The sequence below is a fragment of the Hyperolius riggenbachi genome, chromosome 10 (genome assembly GCF_040937935.1).
Source record: "Hyperolius riggenbachi isolate aHypRig1 chromosome 10, aHypRig1.pri, whole genome shotgun sequence".
NCBI classification, from domain to species: domain Eukaryota; kingdom Metazoa; phylum Chordata; class Amphibia; order Anura; family Hyperoliidae; genus Hyperolius; species Hyperolius riggenbachi.
Genome location: NC_090655.1, coordinates 267,423,619 through 267,448,710, shown reverse-complemented (window position 1 = coordinate 267,448,710; position 25,092 = coordinate 267,423,619). Strand labels below are relative to the sequence as shown.

Genomic DNA, 25,092 nt, shown 5'->3' with positions numbered 1-25,092 from the left:
GGGGATGGTGTGTTCAGATTGATGTGCAGTGTTAGTTTTCCGCCACACACAGCGTTTTGCATTTTGGCCAAAAAGCTCAATTTTGGTCTCATCTGACCAGAGCACCTTCTTCCACATGGTTGCTGTGTCCCCCACATGGCTTGTGGCAAACTGCAAACAGGATTTCCTATGCTTTCTGTTTACAATGGCTTTCTTCTTGCCACTCTTCCATAAATGCCAACTTTGTACAGTTCATGACTAATAGTTGTTCTATGGTCAGATTTCCCCACCTGAGCTGTAGATCTCTGCAGCTCGTCCAGAGTCACCATGGGCCTCTTGACTGCATTTCTGATCAGCGCTCTCCTTGTTCGGCCTGTGAGTCTAGGTGGATCGCCTTATCTTGGTAGGTTTACAGTTGTGCCATACTCCTTCCATTTCTGAATGATCGCTTGAACAGTGCTCCATGGGATGTTCAAGGCTTTGGCAATCTTTTTGTAGCCTAAGCTACATTTCTCAATAACTTTATCCCTGACCTCTCTGGTGTGTTCTTTGGACTTCACAGTGTTGTTGCTCCCAATATTCTCTTAGACAACCTCTGAGGCCATCACAGAGCAGCTGTATTTGTACTGACATTAGATTACACACAGGTGCACTCTATTTAGTCATTAGCACTCATCAGGCAATGTATATAGGCAACTGACTGCACTCAGATCAAAGGGGGCCGAATAATTACGCACACACCACTTTGCAGTTATTTATTTGTAAAAAATGTTTGGAATCATGTATGATTTTCGTTCCACTTCTCACGTGTACACCACTTTGTATTAGTCTTTCATGTGGAATTCCAATAAAATTGATTCATGTTTGTGGCAGTAATGTGACAAAATGTGGAAAACTGCAAGGGGGCCGAATACTTTTGCAGCCCACTGTATATACAGTATGTATAAGATGAACAAATCATCGATGATCCGGTACCACCCCAAGATGTGGTGGTCTCTTGGCACCAAACATCGTCATGCTCCCACCACCCAAAGTATAGATTCGCCACTGAGGGGGCACAACTTCTGTGGTGCATCTGTCCCTTGGGTGGTGGGAGCACTAGGTTGTTTGATGCCAGTCAATGGACAGGAAAATAAATGATTTTAAAGTTTTAATTGGTTTTATGTTTTGGAAAACGTTCCCTCGATAAAATTGGAATATAATAGGCAACCTATGAGGTGTTATGAGTATTCTGTGAGCTGAACATGGAAGCTTTGTTTTCTTCTTTTTGTTAGCATTCCTGTTTCTCCATGGAAGCCATTATTGTGTTGGTTCCTTTGCTGTGATCTTTTGTATTATTGTGGTGGCAGCCAGTGTCTGGGGTAACTGAAGCAGCATGAACTGGCATCTTTCTGGCATCAGTCTGTGACATTAGCATTGGCAGGCTGGTAGTTACTAACCCACCTCTTATTCATTTTTGAAAACAAAGTGAGGTGAGTGACCTTATCTGGTGACAGACATGGTTGATTCCCTGTGACCACACCACCAGTAGCACTGAAGGGTCTGCAGACAGATCACTGGATGCCGGGTAAAAAAGGACATGAATGGCATGCTGTGCCAATTGTGGGCAGATGTCAGGGCCTTTCACCCAAAACTGTATGGGGTCACCACTGCTCAGACATGCCTCACCATCACCACCACCAAAAAAGCAACCTAGATAATCATGCGCTATTCATTTTTGCCATTGTCAGTTGATATGGCCCAGTGATTCAGGTGTCAGTTGATATGGCCCAGTGATTCAGATGGTCATAGTAGATTTATCCCCCTGCTTGGGCCAATAGTGGGAGATGTGTGGCCTGGTGCTGGTACAGGAGGTGGTAGTAAAGGAGGAGGTAGTGGGTGTGGCCTGGTGCTGGTAGAGCTGGTCGTATAGAAGGTGATTGGTGTGGCCTGGTGCTGTTGGAGCTGGTAGTAGAGGAGGAGGTGGTGGGTGTGGCCTGGTGGTGGTAGAGCTGGTAGTAGAGGTCGTGGCCTGATGCTGGTAGAGCTGGTAGCAAGTAGTAGAGGAGGAGGTGGAGGGTGTGGCCTGGTGCTGGTAGAGCTGGTAGAACAGGAGGAGGAGGTGGGTGTGGCCTGGTGATGGTAGTAGAGGAGGAGGTGGTGGGTGTGGCCTGGTGCTGGTAGAGCTGGTAGTAGAGGAGGAGGTGGTGGGTGTGGCCTGGTGCTGGTAGAGCTGGTAGCAGAGGAGGAGGTGTAATCTAAATTTATAATGTAATGTAATCTAAATGTTACCCTATCCCCAGAACCCACATAAAAGGTGGTCTGATATTAAGAGCCTGAATTTCTCCAATACGTCTGGCTGTGGTAATTGCCACCAAAGAACAAGTTTTGGATGTTAAATCTGTAATAGAAATTTGATCCAAAGGCTCAAATGGAAGCTCAATAATAGAATTTAAAACTAACTTTAGATCCCATGGGGGCTCAGTAGGTTTCTTCACCACTGACTTGCTTTTTACCACCCTAATAAATCTTTTAATTAAGGAGTTTGAAGTGAAAGGAACATCAAAATACGCACCCAAAGCCCCTATCTGAACTTTAAGAGTCGGGACCCAATAGGGCGTTTTTGGCAGCATTTTGGGATAACTGACAATCACTGGCAATTCCCAAAAACCCTTTACCAATGAAAGTGAGTGGGGGAAAGCCCACTACTGCAATTGTGATTACAATCACAGGAAATGCAGCATTGAGTATAGCAGTGCTGCAAAATTCTATTTGGGGGCGATTTTTTTCTTAGGAGATATCCGGACACCTAGTAAGTATAATAAGGTTTATTGAAACAAAAAACACAAATAGATAAATCGAAGCACTGTACAATTTACTGTACAGCACTTCCAATTGCCGGGAAACGCGAGCGCATTGACCCTAGAAATCGCTGCACACGGCACAGCCACAATTTTAACCACTCTGCGTGCTACTGCTTAACACAGGATGGCAGCCGCAGAGTGGCTCTCTTGTTCCTCCAGGAGGCTACGGTGCGTCATCTTGCTCATCGCGAAATTAGCAGGGATGGAGCGCTTGCGCAAGCACGCAATGCCTGCAGGAGGAATTGGTAGATGTCCACGAACAGCCTGCCAGTCGCGAGCTGGCATTCTGTAAATGGGAAAAAAAAACAGCAAAAATTATTTGTACAGCACTGCGATCTACGGCAGCACTGTACGGGGGACAGCTCTGTCACTGCGCTCTCCTCAGGAGAGGCTTACAATCTGATCCCGCTCATAGGCTGATGCCTATGAGAGGTGTTTAACATGGTGGGATCTTGGGGGAGGGTAAAAATTTGAAAAAAAAATAGCTTATTTAATAAAAAAAAAAAACAGTTTTTAAATTAAAAAAAATAGATTGCAGCAGCTATCTGATCCCACCAACAGAAAGCTCTGTTGATGGGATGAAAAGGAAGTAAAGTTAATTTGGGTGCTAAGTTGTATGACTGTGCAATAATTTGTTAAAGCTGCGCAGTGCTGAGTTGTAAAAAATCACATGGTCACTAGGGGGTGTAAGCCTGTGGTCCTCAAGAGGCTAAAGCGCTCCAATAAATTCTAGTGGGTTCCAGGTCTAAGAGTGTTTAATTTCAAACCCAGATCTAGACCTCTCTGGAGAATATCTAGAATGTTTGGGATAGAAAAATTAATAAGATTTTCTGGAAAATGTTTGTTAAATTTACTAAAAACTTTCCAAAATCTTAAATAAATTGCTGAAGTAACCGGTTTCCTAGCATGCAACAGTAATAACTTTATCTGACAGACCTTTATTCAGTTATTCAGGAGGCATGAGAAGGCTCCACGCGTGGCGTGGTCCGCATGACCACTTCATCAGGAGCCACGCGTGGAGCCTTCTCATGCCTCCCCCAGCCTGAGCCTTATACCATACATTGGTCACCCTGTGGAGCCCTGGGCCGGTACAGTATGTCATACCACTTGGTATGAGAAAGAAAAGAGGAGGCGCTCTGAGCCTTCGAGTCAAAATGAAGTAACCCACTTCCAGGACAGGTCTCACCTTTTTACAGTTTGGCCAGCACAGCGTACTCGGCCATGATCAGCATATGTCCCTCTCTGCCGAGCCAGGGACCGGGCTCTCCAGGTTGGACTGGGCGGATGTGACGTCACTCTCCTGCACGCTTCCTAGGTTGTTGCTATGGAAATTAGGACGCACGCTCGTACCACAATGGCACTGCAGGTGGCGTCTATACGCTAAGGAAAAGAGGTGGTCTGGTTTAAAAAGCCACCATGAAGGCAAAATGGGCTATACTGTTGTTAAAAATGACAACGCGTTTCACGGAGGATCAGCCTCCGCTTTTTCAAGTCTTATACACTAAATAAAATTAATTCATTTTATACATGATGTCACAAGATTTCCACCAATCGGTCCTGTGTGGGGCGGGGATTAAGACCATAAACTTCATAGTAGTCTGAGAGAACGTAACACTCCTTGGTAGTTACACATCATTTAGCTGTATGCCTGCTCATTATGTTTTGTCCATGATTCACTTTATTTGTTAGCATGACTATGAGCGTATGCTTCCTACACTTTGGGTCATGCATCACTATTTTCTTTAGCACTTGCACCTTCTTTAGCTTTGCTCCTATTGTGTGACCCGGGTCTCCACTCTTTAATTGGGGCTCTTGTTGAACCCCAGTTTAAAGTATACTGTCAACTCAGGCATCTTTTATTGTATTGAGGTGAGGCATTGTTTATTTTGACATTATCATGTGTCTTTATAAAGGGTTTTGTATTAGTGGTTTATAGTACCTCTTTTTAGATGTTTTTATGGTTCTGGTTTTTCAATAAAATGTGTAACTTTTGATATTGAATTGGTGGTGCAGTTTATGTACAGTCTTTGCTTTGCTCTTTATTTCACAATCATTAAACTTGTGGCTGTCATTTTAAAATTCTTGCTTTGCTATAGACTTACATGACTTCTGCTCCGCCACACGTCGCCGTGCAAGTTGGCTGTTAACGCAGGGATGCAGAATTTGCGGAAAGAGGCGCCCTGGTAGATGGAAGCTTTTAAGCAGTTTAAAATCGAAAAAAAGAAACAAGGTAGATTACCTCAATGACAAAATATTTGTAATAACAAAAGAATTATTTTTTGTTATTACAAAGATTTCACCATTGAGATAAGCTACCTTGTTCCTTTTTCGATTTTAAACTGCTTTTAAAAGCTTCTATCTACCAGGGTGCCTCTTTCCCTAAATTGTGCTTCTATACCCCCCTACACACCCTGGAGGTTGTGACAGAACACAAGTGGTCCACACCACGGTAGACATGTCATTTTTTCTAAGAGAGCGACTGCATGCAGGTCTGGAAAGGGCCGCCCCAAGTGGAGTCGGGTTCTTAGGCTCCACCTGCTTCCTGTGGTTGGTTGCCCCTCTGCAACCCTCCTTTGTGAGTAGTGTTTTATTTACCTATTGTCACGTTTACATCCAAACATACCACACTATTGGGCTCCCATTTCCTGTCTTTTTTTGTCCAGGGTGCCAAGACACCCCCACTATACAATGTAGGGAGGCACTCGCATTAGATTGGGTACTTCCTGCGCAGAGCACCGTACGCTGTATGAACCACCCCACAGACTGTCATTGCCTAGCGATAGGCTGCAGTAAAGTTGTGATGAAATATGGTGAGTTTCCATGATTCATACATATTTAGAGAATATTTCAATCAACCAGTATTTAAGAAGTACAAAAGATGCCAACTAGTTGAAGTAACTTTGAAGTAGCATGATCAATTAATGGAAAATGACAGGTATAATAAGTTGAAATCATTTTAAAGAAAAATGAATGGCATTTGTCACAGTAAAATTTAACAAACTATGTGATCATGTTGGCATAGAAGTCTCTTTGTAAAAGTTTTTATTGGTAAATTTTATTGGACTAAACTAAACTGGCCATTTCAAAGTTACTTATTTATTTATTTATTGTATTTATAAAGCGCCAACATATTACGCAGCACTACTTAAACTAGTTGGCATCTGTAACGATTGGTGTAGCAAAACAGGAGTCTGTTTATTGTGTGATCTGCAGTATCACCAATAATCCAGACACTATACCTGATTATGTGGTGATCTGCAGAATCACCAATAATGCAAGTATAGCTAACAAGGTAATTGCAAGGTGTATAGTGCTTGGTGCAACTGTAATACTGGTCAGTTTTAGCAGAACCTCACCAGAGGAGCTGGTGGGTACTATCAGTAAAGAACCTCACCAGTGACAAGGGCTCACTGGTGAGTAGAGTGGTCAGACAGATCGGTTCAGCAACAGACAGGAGGATACAGTACTAAATCGGCAGGCAGAAGGATAGAGGTATTTCAGGCAGAGTCAGCAATAGGATCAGATGGGCAACAGTACAGAATCTAATAGCGTAATAGTAGTCAGAAGAGAGCCAAAGTCATACAAAGAATATCAAGCAATAATAACAGTAGTAATGATAATTCCTAGTCTTGTGTGAAATCCCTGGTTTCCTCCCAGATCAAAGCACACTGGAACTAATCTAAGGTCTGAGTGCTCACACGAAGCATTCGCAACAGCAGACAGTTTGCAAATGCTTTCTCGGAGGCTTAAGAAGCAGAGGAGACCTCTCGGCCACGCCCACGCCCATCAACCAATCACAGCTGCCGAGTGTCTCCTCTGACGTCAGCCGACCGGCAGGTCAGCTGACGCGCCTCCTCCCCGCATAAAGGTCCTGTCTGTGCGCGCGCGACAAAGCCACCCTATGAGCCACTGACAGTCCCCTCGGCGTGCTAGACGCCGGAGGGACAGGAGAATCGCCCGACAGGGAACCTGAAGCAGCTGCGGGGGCATCCTGACTGCCCACAGCTGCATCCGCACGGAATGTTACAGCATCTTTTGTACTTTTTAAATACTGGTTGATTGGAATATTCTCTATCAAATTATAATTATATATGAATCATGGAAACTCACTCCCATATTTCATCACAACTGGGCCTTACTAAACTTATATAGCAGCAACTGGACTTATTCAACTTCTATTGTCCAAAATAAACTTCCAAAATGGCTGACCTCTGGTCAAAGTATCCTTGAAATCAGCTGCTCTGTTGACAACTGATAGTTAAATTATTACACACAAATAACTCTATCAATATTGTATCTTTATATCCATCAATTTATTGAGGGGGAATAAATCACTACTATTTTTACTTTTCTTCAAATACAGTATATCTCATGGAATAGAATGTAATAATTGAGGAGCTAAAATACATAGATCTGTATTAAATCCTACAAGGAAAAAACTTTTGTCTCATAAGCCAATATAGAATAGATTTATTTGTATCAGAGTTCCCCTTTAACATGCTGTCCTTCTAGCCTTATTTTAAAAAAAAATTCTTTTGAACTTGGTAGTAGCAAAAAAGTTTCTGTACCGTTTAGCCAAACAAATTATATAGGTAGAAAAAAAGTTTAGTAAAAGTAATACCTTTTAATGGCTGATAGAGTTACTGTAAATGATGCAAGCTTTCTGGGATCTTGTCCCCTTCTTCAGGCATATTTCCAGATGTTAGCTGAAGTAAAACACTGATGGGGTAAACCGTAAACACGAAGATGACAGTTGTGCTGGTTACTGTTTAGCAGTTAGATGTCAGGTGATCAGCAGGCTGGAGCCAGTGAGCTCAAGCAAGCAAACATGAAATCCAGCAGGTTTCTGAAGATCATGAAGTCAAGTCAATCATGTTACATAAGGGGTCATGAATCCCATTCCACAATTTAAACCTTCTGTTAATGTCTTGAACATTTTAATAAATTTGTACTCAGAACTCTTTCTTGATTGTTCGTTTTTGAGTTACCCTTAAGAAGAAGTACTTTCAAATCTTGCATGCTTTGTCCTGGGTCACTGCATAGCTTGGACTGCCTGCTTACGCCATCATGTGCTATCATGCACAGCTTCCATGTCACTGCATAGCTTGGACTGCCTGCTTATGCTATCATGCACGGATTCCATGTCACTGCATAGCTTGGACTACCTGCTTATGTCATCATGCCCCATCATGCACGGCTTCCATGTCACTGCATAGCTTGGACTGCCTGCTTATGTCATCATGCCCCATCATGCACAGCTTCCATGTCACTGCATAGCTTGGACTGCCTGCTTATATCATCATGCGCTATCATGCACAGCTTCCATGTCAGTGCATAGCTTGGACTGCCTGCTTATGCCATCATGCACGATCATGCACAGCTTCCATGTCACTGCATAGCTTGGACTGCCTGCTTATGCCATCATGTCCCATCATGCACAGCTTCCATGTCACTGCATAGCTTGGACTGCCTGCTTATGCCATCATGCGCTATCATGCACAGCTTCCATGTCACTGCATAGCTTGGACTGCCTGCTTATGCCATCATGTCCCATCATGCACAGCTTCCATGTCACTGCATAGCTTGGACTGCCTGCTTATGCCATCATGTGCTATCATGCACGGCTTCCATGTCAGTGCATAGCTTGGACTGCCTTCTTATGCCATCATGCGCGATCATGCACGGCTTCCATGTCACTGCATAGCTTGGACTGCCTGCTTATGCCATCATGCGCTATCATGCACGGCTTCCATGTCAGTGCATAGCTTGGACTGCCTGCTTATACCATCATGCACAGCTTCCATGTCACTGCATAGCTTGGACTGTCTGCTTATGCCATCATGCGCTATCATACACAGCTTCCATACTAAGTTTGTTTAACCAAGGTACCATTCTGCCTGGAGGACGGAACATGCTAATGCACTGTAATGTAACCTCAGGGGCTGGATGCCTCCATGCAGGACTGGGGATTGGAGAGAACACACACATTCCCTCCCTCAAACCTAAGGGCCCTCTCACACTGGCGCGGTATTTTACTGCATTGAGATGAAGGAAGGATGACGTGCTTCCATTGCTGAAAGAGATGAATGGCATTTCGGAAGTTTGCGAGGAACGGAAGTGCTTAGGTATGAAGATTATTAAATAGATTTATATTTTCTCATGAACTTCTCATGAGTTACATTGAGTTTTACGTAACTAATACATAACAGGAACTGAGCCGGAGAAGTGAAACCTAAAATCTCTAACACATAAAACTTTACCGACACATGAAAAATTCTTGTTTTGATGTTTTATGTCAGATTGTGTAAGGAACTTACATGTGTCTAGGAGCGTTAATGCCAAGACCTGGTCTGAAAGCGCTACTTCGGGGGTTCTCGGCGCTTGTTCCCCATTGATGACGCGACTGCTGGAATGCAAGATGCACATCTTGATAGGCGGAAGGCACGTTCCCAGTGTGCTCTCCACAAAGGTAAACAATAGTCAGCTGACTGTGGTCAGTTAACCCCCTTGCCGGTCCAATTGTTGCGGCAAGGGGCAGCGCAGCACTTTTTTTTAATCATGTAGCTAGCCTAGCGCTAGCTACATGATAGCCGCTGACAAGCAGCATCCCCCTAGCTTCTTCGATCGCCGCCTGCGATCTGCGCAAGCAGGAAATCCCGTTGAGAACGGGATGGGGCGGGATGACGTCACCGACATCATAGGGAATGCCGATCCACCCCTCAGCGCTGCCTGGCGCTGATTGGCCAGGCTGCGCAAGGGTCTGGGGGGGAGGGGGCGGCTCGGCGGGTAGCGGCAAATCGGGCGGGTAGCGTCGGCGATCGAGTACCACATGCAGCTAGCAAAGTGCTAGCTGCGTGTAGGGAAAAAAAAATTATGAAAATCGGCCCAGCAGGGCCAGAGCAATCCTCCTGCGCGATAACTGGCAAGGAGGTTAACAGTGCGGTATCAGCTGACGTTACAGCTGACACCTAGGCAGGTTACTGCTGTGTGTTCTGATTGGATGAGTGTGGCCGGCCACTGATTGGATGAGAGTTATATTTAAGCTTCCTGAGTGCTCCCAGTCATCGCCCGTGATAAAGCATAGCTGCGGCTAGTTGCTGGGTGCGCACTTTGAATCCTGGCTGCTGAATTGTTATTCACCCTTGACTTGTTTACCTTTTACTCTTGTTTGTTGCCTGGACCAACCTCTGCTTGTTACCTGGAAACCTCTTGCTTGCTGCCTGGACCGATCTCTGCTTGTTACCTGGATACTCTAGCTTGCTGCCTGGGCTGAACTCTGCTTGTTACCTGGACATTCTTGCCTTTTGCGTGGACTCTGCTTACCTGAATACATCTATATATTGCCTGGACTGTGCATTACCATACTGCTGCATACGTGTCTACCATTGTGGCCCTCATCCTCTCATGTACTTTCATAATTGAACTTGTGAATGTTATGATACTAGCTCAGTGGGGTTCTGAGGGGTTATTGTTCACTCTACTTCAGTCTGTATGCCTTGCATGTTAAGCCCTGGATGTAACTGTAGCCAGGAGACAAATCAAGCGTACTGTTCACGTGGGGGCTTGTCTATAGGTGAAGACTGTGGGTCGGGCTCAGAGTCAAGGCAATAGATTGGGGCATAGAGACTGATTGTGGACATAACCTGCCAAGCCTTATAGATTATGTTTTAGAACCGGGTTAGTTTTACAGTTTCTGTGATATTTCCCATACAATAGTGACAAATTCAGAGGAACATTGTACAAACAAAAAGGCTCTATAAGGGAAATGTAATCATTTTTAGATCAAATTACTTTTTTGATAGAAGGTAAATGTGTGATTTATTGTTTGGAAACGTAATATTTTGATAGGGAAAATGTCCAGAAGATATCCTTTATGCCAATGTTATTTTGCAAATTTGATTGAATCATTACTGAAGGGACTTTAGATGGTGAAGGTATTATTGATTCTATAATTAACAATTTGTAGATAGAAACTTTGAAATCTGATTGGAGATAATAGGGCTTGTCAGAAAGCAAAATGCTACATAGATAACATAAAATGTACATTTAAATCAGATGATGGAAAATATGATTATACAAATTGCATTAGTATCATGTCCTGCATTAATACATTTTCGATTATATAGTTTTAACATTGATTGATAGTGAACAAAGATCACAGTTGGCAAGGATATGTTTGGAAGATCAAACTGAATATGCTATACATTTCCAAATAATAACACAAACTTTTAAAAGAGGTATAACATATTTAAAAAATACAGGTATACATTAAATCTTCGGTAGGCGGTAGAGCCGCTGCAACCACTAATGCAAATCCAGCTGGCAGCCAGGGATCCAAAACATCTCAAAGCCAGATTTCCAAAAAGGATGTCCCGCTACACCAGTTGGAAGGGTAAAAAGCGCCAAGTCTTTATTTAGAACATCAATTGACACACAGGAAACCGCTCACACGTGTCGGAGCTCTGATTGGCTCCTTAATAGACATAGCTTGATTAATCATTAAATCATACAGATCTGAGGGCAAATAAATGATATGAATACCATCAAGATGAATGTATTAACACCACAATTATAGCAATAGCTGGAAGGGAGCACATTTCAATACCTGTAACAATGTCAGGAATTCCAATTAGTGATGTGCATTGTTATTATTTCAGCTAATATTTATAATAATTTTACTATGGATGAAAAATTAATGACATTGAAAGGTCAGATTTATCATCATGTTTACATTTTCAGCCCAAGGTTATTTGTTTGCTTATTTAAGAAGAGTATCAGTTTTGTCATCATATTTACATGTTTGTTAGTTGTAAGAAATGAAAGAGTTAACTTACACAGTGATATAATTACACATAAGGAACAAAGAAGGTTTGCGGTTAAAGCGGACCTCAACTCAGAACTTCCTCTCTGCTCTAAAATACATGCAACAGCATAATAACCTTGAAAGGAAAACATTTCTTTGTTACAGCTGTTACAAATCCGAACATAAATCTGCACTGTTTCTCCTTCCTGCTTTCATGGAAGCAGACATATTACCACCCTGTGCTTTCAAATGAGCTTATCTGCCTTACCTGAAAATGGCAGTCAGGTGACACGGGGAGAGATCAAATTACAACTTGTGATTAGACACAAATGAGGGGGCATTAGTCAGGCTAAACTCTCTAAATACATACAGGGTGCATTTCTCTGTTTTCCTTCTGTCTTGTGCAAGAGTTCAGGTTCATTTTAAGTAAGGTCCAGTTAGGAAGTGATTCAAACGTGTTTTTTTTCCCTTGAGTTCATTCCTAAAGCTTGTATGGAGGAGTTATATTACATAGACAAGTACATACATGTAATAAGTTAACAGTTTCTCTTTACAATATGTATGATACACATTAATACATTTTCATAAAATGGGTGAAAAAATGGAAATAATTAGCCACAAAGGTTTATTGTCAAGTCTATCTTAAGAACTGAATTACAGGCAGCAGAGATTACATGTAATTATCAGAAAGAAGGTAGAATACAATTGTTAATATTTTAAGTTACATTTTTGAAATAATTCAAGAAAATCAATGAAAAGAATAGGGGGAAACACACTTGTTACTACAGCAGCAGGAAACATACTCTTGCATCCTGTAAGGGAGGGGGAGAGAACAGGGGAAACACACTTGTTACTACAGCAGCAGGAAACATACTCTTGCATCCTGTAAGGGAGGGTGATGAGAACAGGGGGAAACCACTTGTTACTACAGCAGCAGGAAACATACTCTTGCATCCTGTAAGGGAGGGGGAGAGAACAGGGGAAACACACTTGTTACTACAGCAGCAGGAAACATACTCTTGCATCCTGTAAAGCTTTGTTCACATTCAAAATCAAAATAACTGACTCCTGAGATTCTCGATTTTTTGCACGTTTTCCCCCTCCCGGCGCTCCACTGCGCGCTACGATTTTGTACAAAGCGCTTTTGCAGAGCAATTCCGCTTATTCACTTCCAGCCGTCAGTCAGGAAGTGAACTCCTTCACCCGGAAGTACAATGTATTTATTCATAAAAGCGCGACCGCAATCGCCGGATAATGCAATTTGTGAGCATTTTGCGCTGTTCCTAAACCTTCCATTTTTAGCAAAATTGTCTCCAAAATGGTACATGCAGCGCTTTGCTGAGCGGAAAGCGGACGAAACGCGCCGATATGAACTGTCCCATAAGGAATCGGTGCACTAGCGATTTCAGGGCATTTTTAAAAATCACTGGAGCTAAGAAAAAACAACCCAAAATGCCCTCGGTGTGCACAAGCCCTTATTATTTGGTATACAAAAACAGTACCTGCATCACATATCAAATTGTTAGAACATTTAAAATTAAGAAATTCCCAGCAAGGTCGAGAAAAGGGAGAAAGTGAATATCCTAAGCCTTGGAAATATGCGAGTGATGGGCAATGTGAGTGCTATATAAACATTGGTTTATAGAAGTTAGAATGATTATAATAAATTATAATGACTTCTATAACAGGGGATGTAATATGTGTTGAGACGTTTGAAGTAAACAAATGTTTGACAGATGTGACAGTTGGCAAGGGCCCCGCCAGTTGCAGAATTACATTTGTCAATCTATTTGGTGTCAGTATCAAATCAATAACCAAACTATTGAGCAATCATATACAGTATTACATATATAATGTTGAAAATATAATCAGAAATAAATATACAAAGTACTAGGTGGAATTGGGCTGCACGCTTCTGTTGAGAATCAGAGACATTGGCATTTACCCATCACCCTTATTCTTTAGAGAAGTTCCACATCTTGAGGGTGAGGAGGAGACTCCCGAGCTGCTGCTATATCAAATTACAGACCCCTAGATTGGTATATATGTGATATCTGGGAACAAGCGGTGCTGGAGGTCTGCATTGCTACACAGAAGTGGCACGGGGCCCCCTCCCTACCCTACACATAGGGGGACTGTAGGAGGCCTGGCTGGGGGGATATTCAGCATGAAATGTAATGAATGAGGGGTGCATCTCTCTGCACATGCCCAGATCTCTGGTGACAAGCAGCCATTCTCTCTCCTCCACTGCTAATTCTCCCCATACTTTCCCACCAGGGTGACAGAATAATACAAATACCCACAATGCCTCTGGCTAAGCTAGCTTCCAGCTACAAGGCAACTGCACCCATAAGAGCTGGGGTACAAACGCTGTCTATAGGGCCACAAGTAGGGATCTATTTATTTAGAAAAGAGGGTTACATTTCTTATTTTGACTTCATTTTCATTGCATTTATTTACAGTTTCAACTCTCTGTAGAAACTCAGCCAAAAAAACACACAAAAATAAAAGGTTCACATATTTTTTTATGACTGTAAACAATACAGAGAGGGAAATCTCCTTTCCTCAGTTCATTCTGGATAAATGGGAGCTTCTAATATTCCCACATCTGCTGCTCACATTAGGTACATAACAATTGTATAAAGAGCTTTCTTGGAGTCTCGCCTTCTTGTTTTTAATTTAAGGGGGTTAATTTCTGACTCTCAATTGTACAAAGCAGCCATATCAGTGTGACATAAACTCTGGTTCAGTCAGCTCCCAACAAAAACAAATAATTCACTTTTCAGCACTCTTGTTATCAGGAGTGTTTGATAAGCCATATAAAAATTGTTTTCGCTTGTATTTACTCTTCAGGAGAGCCGTGGCTGCATGCAACTGCAGAACCTGCCTCATTAGCATAGATATTAACCCTGGTTTATTAACCCTTCCAATCAGAAATATAAAAAGTGATCACAGGCAAGTTCTAACTAGGCTTAGCACTATATGTGCCCATATTTATCTCACTATGTCACCTCAGTTCAGGAACTTTAAAGCTTTACCCAACAATACACTGAGTACCATGTAAGAAGCCTCTGTGTATACTGTGTAATTATGCTTCTTTGTGCAAAAAAATAAACTAAAAAAATAGACAAAGTTTATCAGGACACTTTTAGCCAAGAAATTTCTCACACTCTGCACCTGAAAATAGGGCTTTTCGCAGTGTGAGATCTCTCATGTGTGACAAGGTTTGATTTATGCCAAAAGCATTCCCCTCACTCAGCACACGCATAGGGCTTTCCACCTGTGTGGGATCTTTCATGACTAACAAGCTGTGATTGCTGTGCAAAACATTTCCCACACTCAGCACATGTATAAGGCTTTTCACCAGTGTGAGATCTGTCATGTAAGATAAGGCTTGATTTCTGTGCAAAACATTTCCCACACTCAGCACATGTATAAGGCTTCTCACCAGTGTGCAATCGCTCATGATTTACAAGGACTGATTTATGCCCAAAACATTTCCCACACTCAGCACATGAATAGGGCTTCACACCAGTATGAGATCTCTCATGTATGACAAGGTTTGAGTTACTCGCAAAACATTTCCCACACTCAGCACATCTATAGGGCTCTTCACCAGTGTGGGATCTTTTATGAGTGAGAAGATAAGATTTCTGTGCAAAACATTTTCCACATGCAGCACATGAATACGGTTTTTCACCAGTGTGGGACCTTTCATGAGTGATAAGGCTTGATTTCTGTGAAAAACATTTCCCACACTCAGCACATGTATAAGGTTTTTCACCAGTGTGCGATCGCTCATGTTTTACAAGGACTGATTTATGCCTAAAACATTTCCCACACTCAGCACAAGAATAGGGCTTCTCACCAGTATGAGATTTTTCATGTGAAACAAGGCTTGATTTATACCCAAAACATTTCCCACATTCAGCACATGAATAGGGCTTTTCACCAGTGTGGGATCTTTCATGTAAGATGAGGCTTGATTTCTGTGCAAAACATTTCCCACACTCAGCACATTTGTAAGGCTTTTCACCAGTGTGAGATCGCTCATGGTTTACAAGGATTAATTTATGCCCAAAACATTTCCCACATGCAGCACATGAATAAGGCTTCACACCAGTATGAGATCTCTCATGTATGACAAGATGTGATTTAGAAACAAAACATTTCCCACACTCAGCACATGAATAAGACTTCTCACCAGTGTGTGATCTCTCATGTATGACAAGATGTGATTTCCATACAAAACATTTCCCACACATGGAACAGGAATAAGACCCTCCAGCAGGGGGAGAGCTGTGCTGGGTATGAGGCCCCTCAGGGTTAGACAGGTGAGGGGAGTCTGGGGGAATATTTGGGGTAACCAGGATATCTGCAGGAGACTCTTGTCCAGTGACATCATCATCCGTTGTACAGTCTGTGGATACAGAGAGACGAGTCTCTGAGAGGTTCCTGATGCCGGGACTCCGCCCTGCAAATAGAGAAACATCATCACTTCCTGTTAGAGAATTCTGAGGGGAGGAACAATTATCATCAGGGAGGGTCAGAGAGCTGCTGAGAATTCCAAGTTGATGCAGTTTTTGCAGTTTGGAAATGGACCGAATGCAGCAGCTGCATAACTTTGCATATAATTTTTTTGTAACAGGTACATTTTTATTGTATTTTTGGTTTTTGCACACAAAATACAACATAACAAAACATTTGAACATACCATAACAAGAACACAATGGTAAGCCAATACATTCTTAGAAAAAAAAAGAGGAGAAAGAAAGATAGTAGCTCCCCCATGTGAAGAGACACATGAAGGGGCGAAGAAAAAGAAGAAGAGAAGGAAGCATCATTATCACTGTTACATGTTATACACGACAGAATATATCCATCTTACACACAGTCTCAGCACTATGTATCATACTTCATGGATTATTGTCGTATATCGAATAGAGAATCTTCATTCATCCATTGTCACTGGTTATAGAACTGAAATTATCAACTTGTGCAATATCAAGAGTCTCTGTGAATACTGATTATTCTAGATACCTTCCGATAGATCCCATCCCCCCACTGGAGCTTATCGAGCATATATCTCTTTTCATTGAAGAGTAAATCATTCTGTCAGAACTTATAAACACTAATTGAGCAGGCATGGGTGCTGTAAGTGTAGTAGTACACGGCAATCTGAGATTATGTATAGTTTTTTCTAAAAGATTTCCTCAGGCAACATGTAACAAAGTACCTCACCTGGTATAGATTTGTAAATGTCTGTCAATACATTCCTACAATTCTTGTCGCACCATCCAGACCAAATACAGTAAAATTTATATGTCATTTTACATAGTGGGAGGATTTTGTTAACTGCGTTAATCCATTCAGCTTTGGTGGGTATGATAGGCTGGCTCCAATCAGATAAGATTACTTTCCTAGCTACATGGCAAAGCGTAAATATCATTGCTTGTTTATACTTACCATAACTGCCTTTCGCAAAGATACCTAATCTTACCACTTTAAGTTCAAATTTAAAAGGCGCATCTTAGGCCTGAAAGATTTTAGGAAAAGATTGAATCACACGATTTCTGTCAGAAATTGTGATTTCAATTCGATTCACGATTTTTTACAGGCAGTGTAAAAAACGTGAATTGACAAGCTAATGGGCGGAGTCTGCCACCCATGATACTACAATTATTAGCCAGGGCAGACTCTGCCCGCCCAGCTAGTGATGTGGACTCGGGAGGAGTGAGCTACGCGAGATTGAGAGCCTGTGGGTGGACTCTGGCGTCTGTCCAGCCAATGACAGGGAGGCGTTGGGAGGAGTGAGCTGCCGCAAGAGAGAGAGCCTGTGGGCGGAGCTAGCTGCCTGCTTATCTGATAGGCTGCAGTCAGTATACACTGAAGTTGGGGAGTGAGTGAGCCGCCTCCATCACCACAAGGGACCCGCTGAGCCACTGCGTTTAACACCCGCTGAGACGCCGATGCATAGAGCGGCAAGCGGTGCACAGCGGGAGAGGGGACTGCCTGCAGAGGGGGATGAAATTGCCATTATGACAATCATGGAATCGCCGTTTCCGTGATCACGATTTCGATCCCCCAATGATTTATCGTTCAGGCCTAGCGCATCTAATACTTTTTCTATAGTCTTTTCAATTTGGTCCCAATATCTTGCTAATGCCGGACATGTCCAGAACATATGAAGAAAGTTTCCCTCTGCTGCCCCGCATCTGGTACATAAGTTAGAGTGGGAATGATCAATTTTGTGTAGTCTGCAAGGAGTAAAATATACCCTGTGTAAGTACCCTGCGACTCAATCTGTCCCTGGATGAGATCAGGACCCCAGCTCCCCTGCCCACCACCTCCTCCCATTCCTCTTCCTCTATTTCTCCTAAGTCGTTTACCCATTGTCCATACATTTTGTTAGTATTATGACCCATTTGAAGGAGGAGTTCAGCGTAAATGGCTGATAATGGCTCAGCCAGTCGCTCTACTATAAGGAGAGATTAGAGTGGGTCGGACTCCAACCGCAGTCTTTCTTTACCAAATTGGGCTGTAAATGCACGTGAGAGTTGTAGGAATCTAAAACACATGTGATTAGGAAGACCATATAGCTGTTGCAGTTCCGAGAAAGCCAGCATAGTCCCATTCGGGGCTACATCTTTCAGGATTTTCATTTCATACCCGGCCCAAATTGCTGGATCAGGGATAGTAGAAAACTGGGAAATATTGGGGTTTCCCCACAACGGTGTATATGGGGACCATCTGTGTGGCATAGCAAATTTGCTATGGAGATATTGCCAGGCATGGATCGTGGTTTTCATAGCAGTTGTAATGTCTGGGGAAGAATTAAAGCCTCTAAAGGGTAAATTTAATAGAGCTTCGTACGAGCCCATAATGGCTGCTTCACCCACCACAGCTGGGTTGTTTTCATCACGAGAAAACCGCCATCTGATGGTAACTAGTATTGTCGCCAGAAAATAATAGAAGAAATTATGCATAGATAAGCCCTCCTCTACTACCGGTAATTCCAAGGTTATGAGCGATAAGCGTGGGAGTTTATTGGACCAGATAAAGGGAATCAGGATTTTATTTATCTCTGTAAAGTATTTTTTAGGTATCCAGACTGGTGAATTACGGAAAACGTACGTAAATTTAGGTAGTAACATCATTTTTATCGCATTAACTCTCCCTACCAAGGTTAAGGGCAGTTCCTGCCAGGCACTACATTTATCTTTTACTTTTTATGATGGGAATAAAGTTATTGGTTAGAAACATTTGAAGGTCCTTCTGTATCTCCAGGCCGAAATATGTGAAGGAGGTACACACACTAGCACAAGGAATCAGGATATCCCCAGTTTAGTGGAGGAGAGGACTGACTCCAATAGGAGATTGTGGCGCACAGAGCCGGTGCAGATCCGAACAGCCACAAACACTTTCACGATAACGTCTCAGCGCAAGGTAACGCTGAGCGCATAAACCAGAACTGAGGAGATCAGGACAGGTAGACAGAATGAACGCTTGCCAGCTAGTCACTACTCAGTGACAGCAAGCGTCCATAACAAGACAGACTGGAATGAGGCAGCCAATGCGAATGCAGCGATGGCGTGCCTCACAGAGACAGGACAGGATAGTCAGGAAATAACAGGATCAAGATAGATGAATGTAACACAGACAAATATACAATAAGTATGTTTTCCTAGCGTATTACAATTACAGCTATCAATGAAACTATTTTATAACGTCTGACTAACATATGTATGTATCGGCAACGAACCGATATATGACATAAGCAGGAACACTGACTAGGAACTAGAGCAATACAGGGAACAGGGTTCAGAAGGATTTGCTAACTCTACGCAGAGATTAGCGCAATCCACACACGGTAACAGGAACAGATTAACTAGCTAAGCACGGGTGATCACGATACGCGCAATCTACCAAAAACGTGCTGAAAACTGACTGACTGAACACAGGATATAAACAGTTCGTGTACGTATATATCAGCGACACTGATGTATTAACGTAACACGAATACAAGGAAAATAACAAACGTGCTAGTATGCATATATATTGGACGATGAACCAATATATGGTGCAAGACCAGCAAAGTATCATAAGAACTAGGAACACGATCTGGGGCCAGAGTAACAGCAAGACAGGCTGGTGCTGCTGAGACTATGATAGCCAGAGAAGCCCTGCAGGAAGCAGATCTTTATACTGAGGTCATCCAATGGGAGCAGACATGCAGATTCCCACACAGGTGAATGGTAATTATTCAATCCTGAGCTGGCCAGCACTGTAGAGCCACTGCAGATGGAATCAGCAACTAGTTTCAGTGCAAACCAAACTATGCAAGCAAATGCATGTAATGACATCAAAAACTGCTTATCTTCAGTAAAACTGCAGCCAGCAGTACATGCTGCAGACATGATCATGACAAGTCTACAGTTTCCAGAGCTGCAGTAAGAGAGGGACCCGAATCTGCTATATATAGGAGGAAGTCATCTGCATAGAGTGAGATCCCACAATGCTATTAAGAGTGTCTAATCATGATTGCTAGCGGTTCGATGGCCAAGGCAAATAGATTCGGCGAAAGGGGACACCCCTGTCTAGTACCTCTAGTCAGTTGGAAGACTTGTGTAGTCTTGTTAGTGACAGCAGCATCTGCATAACCGCCATGAGTTAGTCCTCAGGACACCTTCCAAGTTTAATGTGAGAAGTACAGGAGCATGCTCTGATATACCACTAGGGAGTATGTCCACCTTTTGAATCATTGGCAATATATCATCTGTTGTATAAATGAGATCTATTTGTGATAAAGTTTTATGTGCAGTAGAAGAGCAGGTGTATCTAGTTTCACTCAGATGTTTCCATCTCCACATATCTATTAACCTCCTTAGCGGTAACGGGGTAAGCCGCCGGAGGGTGCCGCTCAGGCCCTGCTGGGCCGATTTACATAAATTTTTTTTTGCTACATGCAGCTAGCACTTTGCTAGCTGCGTGTGCATAACGATCGCCGCCACTACCCGCCAATTCGCCGCTATCCGCGCCGCCCCCAGACCTCTTTCGCTGCCTGGCCAATCAGTGCCCGGCAGCGCTGAGGGGCGGAATACCCGCTGACGTCACGACGTCGATGACGTCATCGCAATCGTTGCCATGGCAACGGGAAAGCCCATACAGGGAATCCCATTCAGAACGGGAATCCCTGCAGGGTAAAAGCGCCGGCGGCGATCGGAGGGGTGGGAGGGATAGCGAAGGGAGGGGGGGAAGCTAGCTAGATGCTTTAAAAAAACAAATTAAAAAGTGCTGCGCTGCCCCCTGGCGGATTTATTGCACCGCCAGGGAGGTTAAGGAATGTGTTTCTGCCCATGCAGCTAGGTTGGATCTTTCTGGTCCAGTATAGGTCAGTCTATCAATGGTTGGGTTGGGAGCTACATTAAAGTCTCCAGCCCATAGGATTTTGGCCGGTGATAATTGAGTAATTATGGTAATGAGGTTGTTTAAAAGCTAAAAGCTTCCAGTGGGTGGCAGTTATAAACAAATTATAATGAAGGGGGCCCCAAAAATCCAAAAAGAATTGCTTGTGTTAATACAGATCTGCCAGAGGTATCCAGCTTGACTTGCTGTATTGTCATGTGTAAGGATTTATGTAATAGGATACTAACCCCTCTAGAATGAGTAGAATATGTAGAGTGAAAGTAATGCCCCACCCATGGGTTTTTTAAGGCCATTATAGTTCTACCGATTAAGTGAGTCTCCTGCAAAATGCAGATAAGAGGATGATATTTTTTTAAGAAGTTAAAAACTAAAGCTCTCCTAAATTTGGGGTTGAGACCCGGAACATTCCATGAAACGCAGGTCAAGCTGGATGGCAGATCTACCTGTCGTGCAGTTGCCAGGGCATCAGAAGTTGTAAAATATTTATACATGTAACAATTCGTAAGCAGTTGTGCCCAAGAGAGGGCAAAGGTAGAGAGAAAAGTTGGAAAGAAGAGTAAAATATTAGAAATAAACATTATTATCTTAAGCGGTTATGAACCGTGACCTACCGAACTCCCTTATCCCTCAACTCCCACCCTTCTACGTCTAACGACTCGCAGAGTAGCTTATTCCCAAAACCCCGCCTACTCTTCACTATCCGCTAAGAGAAAGGCTACTAACTAACTTACTGATGTGTAATTATATACACGGACGACCAGCTGAGGTCCACTGCCCAGCAACACCCAGTCAGTACTGGGAGGAGGAAACTTATCTTAGGCAGTTAAACTAATTACTAACGTGTAACAGTAAAATATAACTTGAGAGCCCAGAAGGGGGAAGGGAAACCCAGAGGCATATAGTCTTCATGAAGAATAATGTTCTGGGCTATAGACTCACACCATCACCCAGTGTTGAAGGGTGGGCACAACATTCTCTCATATTATATAATAGTCATAGTGGCACTCATGACTTAAGCATTACATACAGTGGGATGTGAAAGTTTGGGCAACCTTGTTAATCGTCATGATTTTCCTGTATAAATCGTTGGTTGTTACGACAAAAAATGTCAGTTAAATATATCTTATAGGAGACACGCAGTAATATTTGAGAAGTAAAATTAAGTGTGCAATAATTGTTTAAATAAAATTAGGCAGGTGCATAAATGTGGGTACTGTTGCAATTTTATTGATTCCAAAACCTTTAGAACGAATTATTGGAACTCAAATTGGCTTGGTAAGCTCAGTGACCCCTGACCTACATACACAGATGAATCCAGTTATGAAAAAGAGTATTTAAGGGGGTCAATTGTAAGTTTTCCTTCTCTTTTAATTTTCTCTGAAGAGTAGCAACATGGGGGTCTCAAAACAACTCTCAAATGACCTGAAGACAAAGATCGTTCACCATCATGGTTTAGGGGAAGGATACAGAAAGCTGTCTCAGAGATTTCTTACAGAACACCCCCCCCCCCCCCAGCTTACACCCTTCTAGAGACTCAGGCAGGGAGCACACTTGTCATGATTTGTCTGCAGCACAAGCGGCCGTGCGTCTTACAGAACACACCCCAGCTTACACCCTTCTAGAGACTCAGGCAGGGAGTACACTTGTCATGATTTGTCTGCAGCACAAGCGGCCGTGCGTCTTACAGAACCCCCCCCCCCAGCTTACACCCTTCCAGAGACTCAGGCAGGGAGCACACTTGTCATGATTTGTCTGCAGCACAAGTGGCCGTGCATCTTACAGAACACCCCCCGCTTACACCCTTCTAGAGACTCAGGCAGGGAGCACGCTTGTCCTCATGATTTTGCGGGCTTTGTTGAGCACTGTCATCACGTTTTCTGTGTTCAGCTGTAATTTTTGGATGCAGTGAAGAGTCAGAGGTGATGAGTTGAGCGGTGATATGGGGGGGGGGGGGTTTACAGAAGTACATTCTAGCACCCATTAATGTAACAGGTTTATTATAGTGGAAAAGAGGCCAGAGGACACTAAGGGATGTGCAGAAAGGTGGCACGGGAGTGGGTTTTATATATATATAAGTATTTTGTATATCTAATGTTTATCACTCACCGACACGCATCCTTGTAATAACGTCTTCCTTCTTAGATGCTCTCATCATGTCTCCCTCCTCCATAGACTGCTGATCACTCCTCACATATGTCTCTTCTTCTTCCTTCTTAATTGCCCCCATCATGTCACCCTCCTCCATAGACTGCTGATCACTCCTCACGTATGTCTCTTGTTCTTTGAGCTCAGACATTAGTTCTGAAAAGAACAACAAATTATAGCTGTAAGATATTGGTAGTAATAAACAGAGCACAGAAAAGAACATCATTTGCTAGAGGGTGATGATATCCCATAAGCTGTGCTCTCCTGCACATTCAGTACCACAGTCCTCTCTTCCAGTGTGCCTTGCTCATCATCTGGTGCTTCTCTCCTCCTCTCCATGCACACATTCCTGGGAGGTTACAGCAGTGCCGGCAGCGGTAGATGGATGAGGATATGAGGAGAGAACAGCTGGAGACAGAGGAAGATAGGAGCAGAGGCCTGCAGCTAATCAGCTATAAATTATCATTACTTATGGCTCTGGCACCTGATGAACTAGGCAGATGGGACTGAACACTGGCAATCCAGCGCAGGAGATTTGGTCGCAGCAATGAGTAACTTCAGCGCCGTCAGAAGACGGAGCTGAACTTACTTATAAAACGCTATAATTCGTCCTCTAGCAATTGTTGGAAGCCGAATTATTTCATTCCCCACTATCCATGTGGACCTAGAGGGGGAATAGTATCTAACGTCGCCGGGACAGCAGGATACGCCGTACCGGCTGTATCCTGAGCCCAAGTCTCCGACGGTGAATCCTCTCGTACGCAGATGGGAATGCAGCTCCATATCCTGACCATACCTGAGCCCACCTGTCCATCACCTACTGACACCAAACCCTCCAAGAGCCGTAGCAACAAACCTCCCAGCTGGGGCAGTGTCAATACCAGGACCAAAGCAGCAGAGATCACCCAACCCCACTCCAACTGCAGCCTCCATCTCTTCTGCCTGTTCTATCAGCCACACCCCTTAATACATGGCTCCACCCCCTAGCTGTGACCCACCAGCCATCATCTTTGTGCAGACTCCAACCTCTCCCTCTGCGGGACATAAACCTCCTGTGACTGCAGTAATAACCACAGATGATAACAGGTGTATTTAGATGCATGATTTATAGCATAAGAAGTAATAGAAATCCAGATAAGGTAATACAGAGAGTGTGCATATGTGTGATGCACCAGCTGGAGGAGGTAGCTGCTCCACGAGGATCTTATGGGCTCAGTATTCTATGGCATACCCCTACCTCTGCCCTGCCCAATATATAACAAGTATGTCCATCCCCACCTCGGCCCTGCCCAATATATAACAAGTATGTCCACTCCGACCGCTGCTCTTCCCAATATATAACAAGTATGTCCACCCCGACCTCTGCTCTGCCCAATATATAACAAGTATGTCCACCCCGACCTCTGCTCTGCTCAATATATAACAAGTATGTCTATCCCGACCTCTGCTCTGCCCAATATATAACAAGTGTATCCACCCCGACCTCTGCTCTGCCCAATATATAACAAGTATGTCCACCATGACCTCTGCTCTGCCCAATACACAAGCGTGTCCACCCTGTCCTCTGCTCTGCCCAATATATGACAAGTATGTCCACCCCGACCTCTGCTCTGCCCAATATATAACAAGTATTTCCGCCTGACCTTTGCCCTGCCCAATATATAACAAGTATGTCCACCCGACCTCTGCTCTGCCCAATATATAACAACTATGTCCACCCCTACCTCTGCCCAATGAATAACAAGTATCTCCACCCCGACCTCTGCTCTGCCCAATATAACAAGTATGTCCACCCTGACCTCTGTTCTGCCCAATATATAACAAGTATGTACAACCCGACCTCTGCTCTGCTCAATATATAACAAGTATGTCCACCCTGACCTCTGCTCTGCCCAA

General features: G+C 43.4%; 1 pseudogene; it reads right to left on the bottom strand.

Moving 5' to 3' along the window:
* The window catches only part of LOC137537174 (zinc finger protein 585A-like), a 44,890-nt pseudogene that overhangs the window by 18,878 nt on the left and 920 nt on the right, over nucleotides 1–25,092 (bottom strand).